The following is a 9,747-nucleotide window of genomic DNA, read 5'->3' as shown; positions in this document are numbered from 1 at the left end:
CAGACTGAAATTCATGTTCCAGGAATGTCTCCTGGGGGGTTGAGCAATTCAGTCAGATTCATAGTTAAAAGCCTTTCACTGTAACACAATTACCCTGCAGTGGAGAAGAGGAATGGTTGGCATTTGTTTGCTACAAATGTGCCTTGCAAAACCCACTATTATGAAATCCTTCCTTGGGTGAAATTTCCACTGACAATGTGATGTACTTCTGCTAGAATGATAGGCTTCTGTGTTGGGAATATAAGGGGAAAAATAGAATGATCAAGAACATTTTATATGGGTTTCAACATCCATTTTCTCAAAAATATTTGGGTTTTTTCTGTCTGAAAAGTAGCAATTACAGCTGTCCAGCAGGACCCAAACAGTTCCAGAAAGTTGTGGTTTAGTGGCTGTTTAGAAAAGCATTTGGTTTCTTTTTTTCAGATTCTGGCTGGTTATTGTTATCATAAAAAACAACCAGAAAGTCATTGCAAAGAATATGTCATCTGCCTTAGGTAGGTGGGGCAGTCTCACTGGCGAAGTTACAGATTTAACTGGCCTCTAGCCATCCAATTTGCAATTTCTATCACATATTCTGCACTTCTGGCTTAGACTGAGTCATGGCCTGAAACAAGAGAGGAAACCGCCACTGTCTGGCCAAACTGTCTCATCTTGCAGTAGGAATACTGTGTACTCCTCTGCCTTGTGATCTCCACCATTGAGTCCTAGTCTTCCAGCCACTGGGGAATGAAAGCAAGGGTATCCTTAGACCTTGGCTCTCCTTAGACCACCTTTCTGCCTCCTGGTAAGTGAAATCTTGCACTTAGCACGTGGGGCAGAGGATTGAAGCACACAAATGCTTGTGAGAATTGTGTGATACGGGGCAAGAAGAAAAGAGTGAGAGAGAACTGGGATGCTTTACAGATAATTTGTAATGGAGTCAAAGATGACGACAGTAACTACAGCTTAAGGGGGGCTTAGGGAGGAGGTAGGGACAGAAGGAAAGGGAAGGGGTGAGTTGTGGTGCAAGTGAAAAACTGGAGGGAATAAACTGAGAGAGGTAATACAGAGAATAGGAGAAAGCTATCTGGAGATTAGTTCTCAAGAGACTCAAAGTACAGAAGGCAGTTTTGTATCTCAGGAAACCAAAACTATAATTTTACCACTTTGTGCCTGTATTCTTCAGCCAGCTGTATGACAATGAAATAATTAGGCTTATTCACAGGTTACCTGGATGATTCTGCCAGATTAGACATAAAAAGAGAGCTTGATGGGTGCAGATTGTGAAATCTGCACAAACTCTTTTGGGTTTGCAGGGTTTTGATTCAAATTCTTGGCCTGATATGAACTCCCTCATCATGTAATTTCAGCAGTGTGAAATACAGAGCTCATTAATTCAATTGAAGCATTATATACTTCCTATTGCCTGAAGAAACAATCTTATGGCAGCATAATTTCCCTCCTTTCCATACTTACCTTTTTTTGGAGTCCAAAACCAATGTGCTTTCAAAAGAATACCCAGTAAGAATTATACAGACAAGGTGGTCAGTGCACAGAAAAGAGGCATAGACTTTCCAGACAAATCCATAACCTGGAAACAAAACAAAAAGAATCTGATATGATAGCAAGGTTGCTGGTCTGAACAGATGGAGAAGACAGAACATCTAAAATAGAAGGAAAAGAGACTAAATTTTTATCATATTTGATCTGAGCTGGTGGTCCATATAATAGTCACAGACACCATGCTCTTTTCTTCCAAGCTGATGCAAGACAGTATTTGCATGGCTTAAGTTTAGTTAGGTTATTAAAACAAATGCCTTCAATTCACAGTGCAAACACCTGTACTCACTCCAAAGGTCCATGGGAAACTGCAATGATTTGAAATGCACTGGGTAGAGGTGGCTTCAGGAAATACCTATCTACCTTTATATAAGGAAGAAACAAGAGAAACACAAGAAGTAGCGGGGTTGGGGGGGAAGTACAAAAATATAAAATATAACCTGGAATAGCTCTAGTAAAATGGTTCTTAGAAGAAATTCCATACATTTTGTGCTAAAACCTGGTGATGGTACAGGCAAAAGAATTTGCTGCTTGTTGTTGTTTAGATCCTCCTATATGCACAAAATGAGACCTTCAAACATTCTTCAATGCAGCTCTGTACAGAGATGCTCTGCTCTTATCATGAGCTTCTTTTCCAACAGAAACAGTTTGCAGGATCTCAGACTCAACCACTTAGGCCAAGAAGCAATAACAATAATGAATAGCTTTTGTATCCTTCAAAATGAGTCATGTTGTTCAAAAGGTAAGAGGGATTTACTCATAATGGACAGGCAGTGATGATTCAGCAATTATATTTTCAACAGACTGTCAAACAAACTTCAATGAACTATAAGAATGAATCTGTACTGATCTCGTGGAAATATACAAAAGGAGTTGTTTTTACATTATTAGAAGCAAACACATTACTCCAACCCAAAAGTATAAAAGAGATTGATGCACAGCCAAGTCTCTCAACAGACAAGCCAAACAGATTTCTAAGCCCTCTAGAAGCTGTCTTTGCATTCCTTTCTCAAAGAACATTTTAAAAGCAGTTATCCAGATTTCTTTCAAGTAATACACTGCCATCATATAGATCCAGATCACTACTACTAAATGCCAAAACCACAGATACTTCATTCTGTGCTTCCAGAAATACTTGAAAATTCATCAAATGTTAAAAATATTTGACATTGCAAAGTACAAGATGCTTAGTTAATCTCAAGTGAGTTTTCATCAATCAGAAAGTTTGCATATAAAGATTATGAGGAAAATCTTTAAGATATGACATCTGCCTTTGCAGCTCCTAGTGAAGGCTAGCCTTTAGAGAGAGAGGGAAAGGGAGTTTTTTAATACCTATATATATGATATTGGTAAATCCCTGCTATAACAATCTTTGCCTTCTTCTGGAGTCCAGTTGATTTGAAAAGGGCCACATAGATACTAAAGTCTACGTTTGTAGGCCAGAAATTTAGAATTCTCTGTCTGGATACAGAGAACTTTTCCCATCTACTTGAGGAAGAACTGTGTAAGACTCAACTGCCTGTGATTGCCTGTGACTGCCTGCAATTCTCTGAGACTGAACCAACCTTGGAGCCATCTCCAGCACATTTTAGTCAGATTAAATAATACATGTATTGACAACCTTACAAAATGTCACAGTTTAGTTTTATATAACCATGAATTTATAATTTGAAATTCAGTAACAATTTCATATTTTCAGGCTAAGGAATATTTTTCCTTCTGAAATACAGGTGAAGGAAAATTTTAAAGGGCATAGGATATAAAAATATTCTAAGAAACATGGATGGAACCACATCCAAATGACACTCAGTCAAGTATTTCTTAGACCCATCCAACTGTGGGGGTTAGATTTCAAAGAAATTAAAATTCAGATTTATTTCTGACTGAACAAAATATGTAGTGTTGACTTCCTGCTTAAAGTAAAAGGTACTGAGCAGTCTCCACCAAAACAAATGATAAATGGTGCCCAAGCACAGTAGCATATGATAGACCAGCTAAGCCCCAGCACTTTTGTCTTTACTCTGCTTTTCTTATCCCATAGTATGGAATACAACAAAATGTGTTAGTGTGTTCAGAAGCCTATATGAAAGCATGAAAATATATGTCTGCACCCAGTTATTCTTTACAATAATTTAACTAAAATACACTTTGTTCTACACTTTAGCATTCTTGCTCTGTCTGCCAGATCAGAAGATTCTGTGTGTTTGCATTGCTTGGAAAATCACAAAAAAAAGCAGCTGGAATCTCTGGCAAGTCATGTAGTGCTGCTCACAATAAGCATGTAGAAGGTTAAAATTAGAGTCAGAATTTGGTTTTGACATATTTTAAAAATAACTGACATTTGTCCTGGGAATGTACAACATCTAGCATGCATTAGAAAGATCTTTCTACATCTGAGCACACTGTAGCAAAACAAAAAAGGAAAGCTTCCAACAAGCCAAAAAAGCAAACCAGCAACATGATCTTGAAATGCATAAATAGGATAATAACATGCAGGGCACAAGAAATAATCCCTCTGCTCTGCTATGTGTTTCTTAGGCCACAGCTAAAGCACCATGTCCAATTTTGGGTATTTCAGAAAGGTTTCTGTGTGAGAGGACTAGAGGCAACATGGTAACAGTCTTAAAGGATATAGAAGGACACTGTAAAGGAATAATATAAGGGTATTCCCTGTCTCTATTTTGCACAGGGCAAGAAGTAATAAACTGGAAAAAATTTAAATTAGATACTACTCTCAACACAAACAATCCCAATTTCCCCATTAAAACCAGGAACTCACAATAAGAATCAAGACAGCAGTAAATAAAAACAGTACTACTGCCTTCCAGTTATATTCATATCTGGTTTGGTATGCCTATATGATGTTGCACTTTTGGCTTAATTGTCAGACATGAGAATAGGATTTCTGTCCCTCCAGAATTCTGGAGATCTAAAACTGCAAACTGAGCTTACAGAATCACATTAAATTTTGCCCAACACTTAGAATGGGAAAGAATACTGCACAAGCATCATAGCTAAAAAAAAAAAAAAAAAAAAAAGTGCTATTATATGTATGTAATGTAATACCATCCAGTGTAGGCTTCATACTGAAAGAGCAATAAATCCAGAGTATTAATCCAGGCTTTGCAATTACCCTTATGGACTAGAATAACTTAACCTCTTGAATAAGCATTAAGAAATAGGAAGAATAATAACAGGTCATTTTTTTTTTTTCTGGTTTTTTTTTTTTTTTTTTTTTTTTTTTTTTTTTTTTTTTTTTGATCTCTTGCCCTTGCTTAACATTATACAAAGTTTGCACAAATTTTCCATAAAAATAAGGCACTGGTTTATTTATTGTGTGCAAGCAAGTAGACATAAGTGGATCTATTACAAGTGTCTGAGTGTCATAAAATATTATTACATTCAGCTGAAAGTGAAAATCCAATTGAGTTGCAAATCATATCATTATAGTGATTAAATCCATGGCTTACCTAAGCCTGTATTTAAAATTAAATATTTCTGAATTTATGTAAAAGACTTTGAGCAGACTATTTAACAAGAGCCAGCAAAAGCTTAGCCCCAAAAAAAATGCTGCTACAGCAGCCTGTCACCCTTCAGCCAACAGCTTAATCTTTCACTAAATTCTATAACGTTTTTTTCCTTCATTCTAGAAATACAGTTGTAGCAGCATGTTTCACAGCAACACTGCATCTGTACTTTAAAACATGAGTTCAAATTTAATTTTTCAGAAGCTGAGCCAAATTTAACCTTATTTCCATATTTGTATACCTACCACTGTAACTGAGATAAAGAAAATGAAACTATTTACTATCAGAAAAGTCTTGCTGCTTTTCTCAACCACAAAAAGCAATGAGGTATTATGCATGAATGTCCCAGTTCAACTACCTGTGCTATTTAGTCTAACTGACCTCTTCCCACTCCCATGCCAGCCACAGGGATTAAACAATCCCTCCAGAGCAGGACATGTTCCTGGGGAATTGCTAGAAGGGCATACAATGCACCACTGCTTCATGAAGCCAGCTCTAGTCTGGGTAGTAACCACTTTCATCTGCAGTCTGAGATGGCTCATATGTGATGAGAAATGTACTGATTGTGAATTTCCTTCTAAGGTATTAAATACTAAGCAAAAAACAAAAAGAAATTTACCATAAGGAATAATCAGTGTCAATAGTCTCTAAGGAAAATGACAAAATAGCATACAAGAATTAACCTAGTTCTTCTGGAACAGAGACATTTCATTGCTCATTCTTAATCAAATGATTGCTCAAACAAATTGCTCAAACTCATCAAATTGATGAGTTTGTCCAACTCATCATTCAGCTGCTGACAGCAGCAAATACTAAGTATTTCAGAAAAAAAATGCAAGTAAGCCCTATTGACAACTATAATAAAGTACCTGATTCTAGGTATTCTTCTCTTTCTGGTCCAGTCAGTTAATATTTACAATGACATTTATTGACATTTATTTTTATCTTGTACAAAATATTTGTGGCTATTCTCAATATCCTCTGCTTTGTCCTGATAATCTATCAGGTTTGCAGTTGTCTTGTACGAGTGGATGATTCAATTTATTTATGTGTTGCATCTAAAATATAATTCATCAGCTTCAAAAGTAGGTTCTAAATCTGTGGTGCTTCTCTTTCATCTCTGCTCTAAACCTGAATTGAAAGAAGTAGTAACTGAAAGTAGCAAATCATTTTCTTATTTTTAATACCTCTACAACACCTCTTTGCTGATCTTTATAAAGCTACAGTCACAGATTTTCAGCTCCTCTTATTTGGAAATCTACACATTTTGCTTCACATTTATCTTTTTCTCTTATTTTATCCAGCTTTTTGGTAATACTTTTTAAATTTAAATGTAGTATTTCAGAGGGTAGTAAAATTCGAGGTCTTTGCACATACACAAGCAGCTTATTGGAGCAGATTTGCTTAGCAAGCCATTCAGCTGCACAGCATCCGAGTAGTGCTTGGGGTATGTTCACCATCCAGTGAAAATGTACTGGCACAGAAACCTCTTAGTATTCTTAGAGCCTTTAACCTCTTAGTCCAGAGTCTGACTTATGTCGGAAAGTGCACATCCTGTGCTTCATTAGGGAGATGAGGTTTCCCTGGTAAGTAACTGGATGTGCATGACACTATTGCATGGTGGGAAAATACTGACATCTTGTATGATGATACAATTCTATGACAACTTAAGTAGTTTTGTAGAGGATTATATCCTATTGTAGCTCCACAGTTGCTAGTAAGGAGATCCCAGCATTACAGAGTACATGGCTGGGCTAAATGTTTTGTAGTGGGTGTGATGTGCATGTTCTCAGAAGTACAGACATTTCTCTGAGCAAAAAGAATGTGCCCATACACTTTCTTTTCAGGCAGCTTACCTTCTAATATTCCATCTACCCATCACCAGTCTTGTTTGGACTTGTACAAAGTGTGTGGGGATTTTCTTATTGTGTCATCAGCACTTACTATAAGGAGCAGAAGGCAGATGGATTTGAAGTTGGCTGCATGCTACAGAAACCAATATGCCTTTTCCATGTTATCCCAATGGGCTGCCTAGACCTCAGCAGTTCTTAGTGAAGTTCATTTGAACTGACAGAGCTTATGCTTTTAAATGGGCATTAATAGATTAATGTATCTGTTTGTACTGCATGTTGAGGTAGTACAGGCCCAGTTTGCCAGATCAACTGACTAAAACAAGGCTGGTTTTGTACACTTTATGGTATATCAATACTCCAGTGGTTGCAACATTTCTTGCTCAACTCAAGTTCCAAATTCATTTTTTTACAGAGCAATTCATGCCACTTGGTCTAGAAAAGATGTAATAAATATAGTAAGGCTGAGATATGTTGCATATACTTAAACCCTTGGAAAAGATAGGACACCATTTGGAGAGATTATGCAAATTATATTTATGCCTTTCTCCTACCAAATGAAATACTGATATTGATACATTTTTGGCATGGGCTGCAGCCAATGTCAAAGGACAGGTGTAAGGACAACAGAGATCCTGTGCTGTGCATTTAAAATTGCTTTACCTTCCAGACAGCTCTTCAGCAACACACCTGATTCTCAATGAGAGGCTAATAATCTGGAATTTATAAAAAATTCCCATTTCAATGTATATATTTATTTTGAAATTACATGAAAATGATAATATCAGTTTAAGAATATGGTCTCAAGAGTTTTCACAGTTACCTGAAAAGCCTCATACTGGGCAAAACGGAATCCCTTCTAATATAGATACAATGCATGAGAAAGAATGATAGAGTGGGAACTTGCAGCCAAGCTATTTCTGTATATTGAAGAGAAGTGCCTTGTAAATCTTCCACAAAGCAGGTGCTTGGTTTCATTGGAGCACATCATCTATTGAACAAACTAATCATATTCATTATTTTGAGCTGCTCATAACAAGAGATCTAGCCAGAGTCAATTTTGCTATAACATTATTTGTATCCTTCAGTCTACACAATTCATAATTTCTTATTTATACTTAAATTTTGCTATGCAATCTTTGTATAAAAGCCACATCCTTTCAAAACCAAGATCTATTAACATCTTGCTGCACTGAAGGTACACAGGCTAAACAGCAACACAATTGGACTGATACATTACTGTAAGTAATGCAACAATGAATGTCCTTCACAGAGGATTTTAATATTCTTTATAATACTATAACAGGTAAATACTAGTCAACAAACAAGTTTCAGTTTTCCAGCTTCAGATAATAAATAATGTTCCCTGTTTCTTGGTTGCTGTTCTTGAGGTTCCTTCCTCAGAGCTCAACACAGTGATGATGGGATACTTCCTCTGCACCAGAATGGCAGAAAGGAGCATAGTTTTCATATGTTGTACCACCCAGATTGAATTTTTTGCAATCACATGGCAATCACCTTTCATTGTAGTGCAATTCCTTAACTGAGCAAGATTAAAAGTGAACTGTCTATATAACAAAGAATACTGAAGCAGAAAGAGTGGGAGGAACAGCAGAAAATTAGGGAGCATAGAGGAGGAGCAGAGAAATATCAAAAAGGGTTGTTGGAGCACATTGTAGAAGAGGGTGAGAGATCATCAAATAGCCCTCTACAAATCTACTATATGAACCAATTTCTAGGACAGAGGGTTAAGTGTTATTTCTAGTTCTATTTTGTTACTCAAAGAAGCTTCCTATGTCATTAGCCTCTTTTAACTACAGTATGAAAACATCTTTGCAATGGTTTGTTGTGTTTGTTTTTAGAGAAATAAAGAATGACTGTGAGACATCAATACACATGACTATTTCTTAAGCAATGCAAACAGCAATATTTCTCTAAATATACAAAAAACTTTAATGAAGCATCTAAACCACTAGACTTTGTATCTAGCCTTCTTTGGAAAGAAGGATGAACTGGCTTGGCTTTGCTAGTCTGTTAGACATATTTAAAAGGAAGTAAGAAAGGAAAGTGTCCGAATAGACGTCATGAAAACTAAGAAGATAAGAAAAGTTGAAGTTCTGAAAAGAACCCTTTCACCGAGCCTGCTAATAAAGACGGTCCATCTCTTCATTACCATGCTACTCATCCACCTCTGTTACTCTGCACAAAAGGGAAAAAAGCAGTCTTTATAGTTGTACATGATTATATTTTTCTTTTGTATCGAGTTCAAAGTCTTTTCTAAAAAAGCAAGAGTAGATTGCTCACAATGTAATGGGCCATTCCCAGGAAACGAAAAAATGGCCTTAACGTTTTATATTAATACAATAGGTTATGTATAAAACAGATTTTAAAAAGTTAATGCATATTAGCTTAGAACAGCCATATTTTAACACTGTGCGACTGAAAGTTCCAGTAGAGCAGATGAATGAAACTACAGAAGAAAAAAACCCGCTATGACAAAGAGATAAAGGTTTAACTAAAAGGACTCAAATCTATATTTCAGGTGCCTCTTTACCTTCCATCAGGAAAAGAGTTATTAGGAGTAATGAAATCAGAGATAGAAAATACAAAAAGTTTTTAGATCCTTCTGTGCAAGGCGGCGACACCGGCCTTTACTTCTTCACTTTATAATGATTCCTTTGAGTTGTGGTTCTGAAAAAGCTGTGAAACATCTTCCTGTTATTTCTTTTTTATCTTTCCAAACACTGGCCAGGAATAACCCTATCCTATTCTTTTCTTAGATTTTTGAAACACATATTGACTGTAATGACTATAAATTATCTGGTTAATGT

The 9,747-nt window shown here is 36.3% G+C and overlaps 1 long non-coding RNA gene across 1 annotated transcript in view; it reads left to right on the top strand.

The window, feature by feature from the left end:
• Positions 1-604: 604 nt before the first annotated feature.
• LOC132330576 (uncharacterized) overlaps positions 605-9,747 on the top strand; it is a 29,202-nt gene continuing 20,059 nt past the window's right edge. The window contains exon 1 of the long non-coding RNA XR_009487346.1: positions 605-784. This is a non-coding gene — a long non-coding RNA (uncharacterized LOC132330576). The remainder of the gene's footprint in view (positions 785-9,747) is intronic.

This window comes from Haemorhous mexicanus, chromosome 8 (genome assembly GCF_027477595.1).
Source record: "Haemorhous mexicanus isolate bHaeMex1 chromosome 8, bHaeMex1.pri, whole genome shotgun sequence".
Classification (NCBI taxonomy): Eukaryota; Metazoa; Chordata; class Aves; order Passeriformes; family Fringillidae; genus Haemorhous; species Haemorhous mexicanus.
Note: the sequence above shows the minus strand (reverse complement) of the source record. Positions and strands in the feature narration are given on the sequence as shown.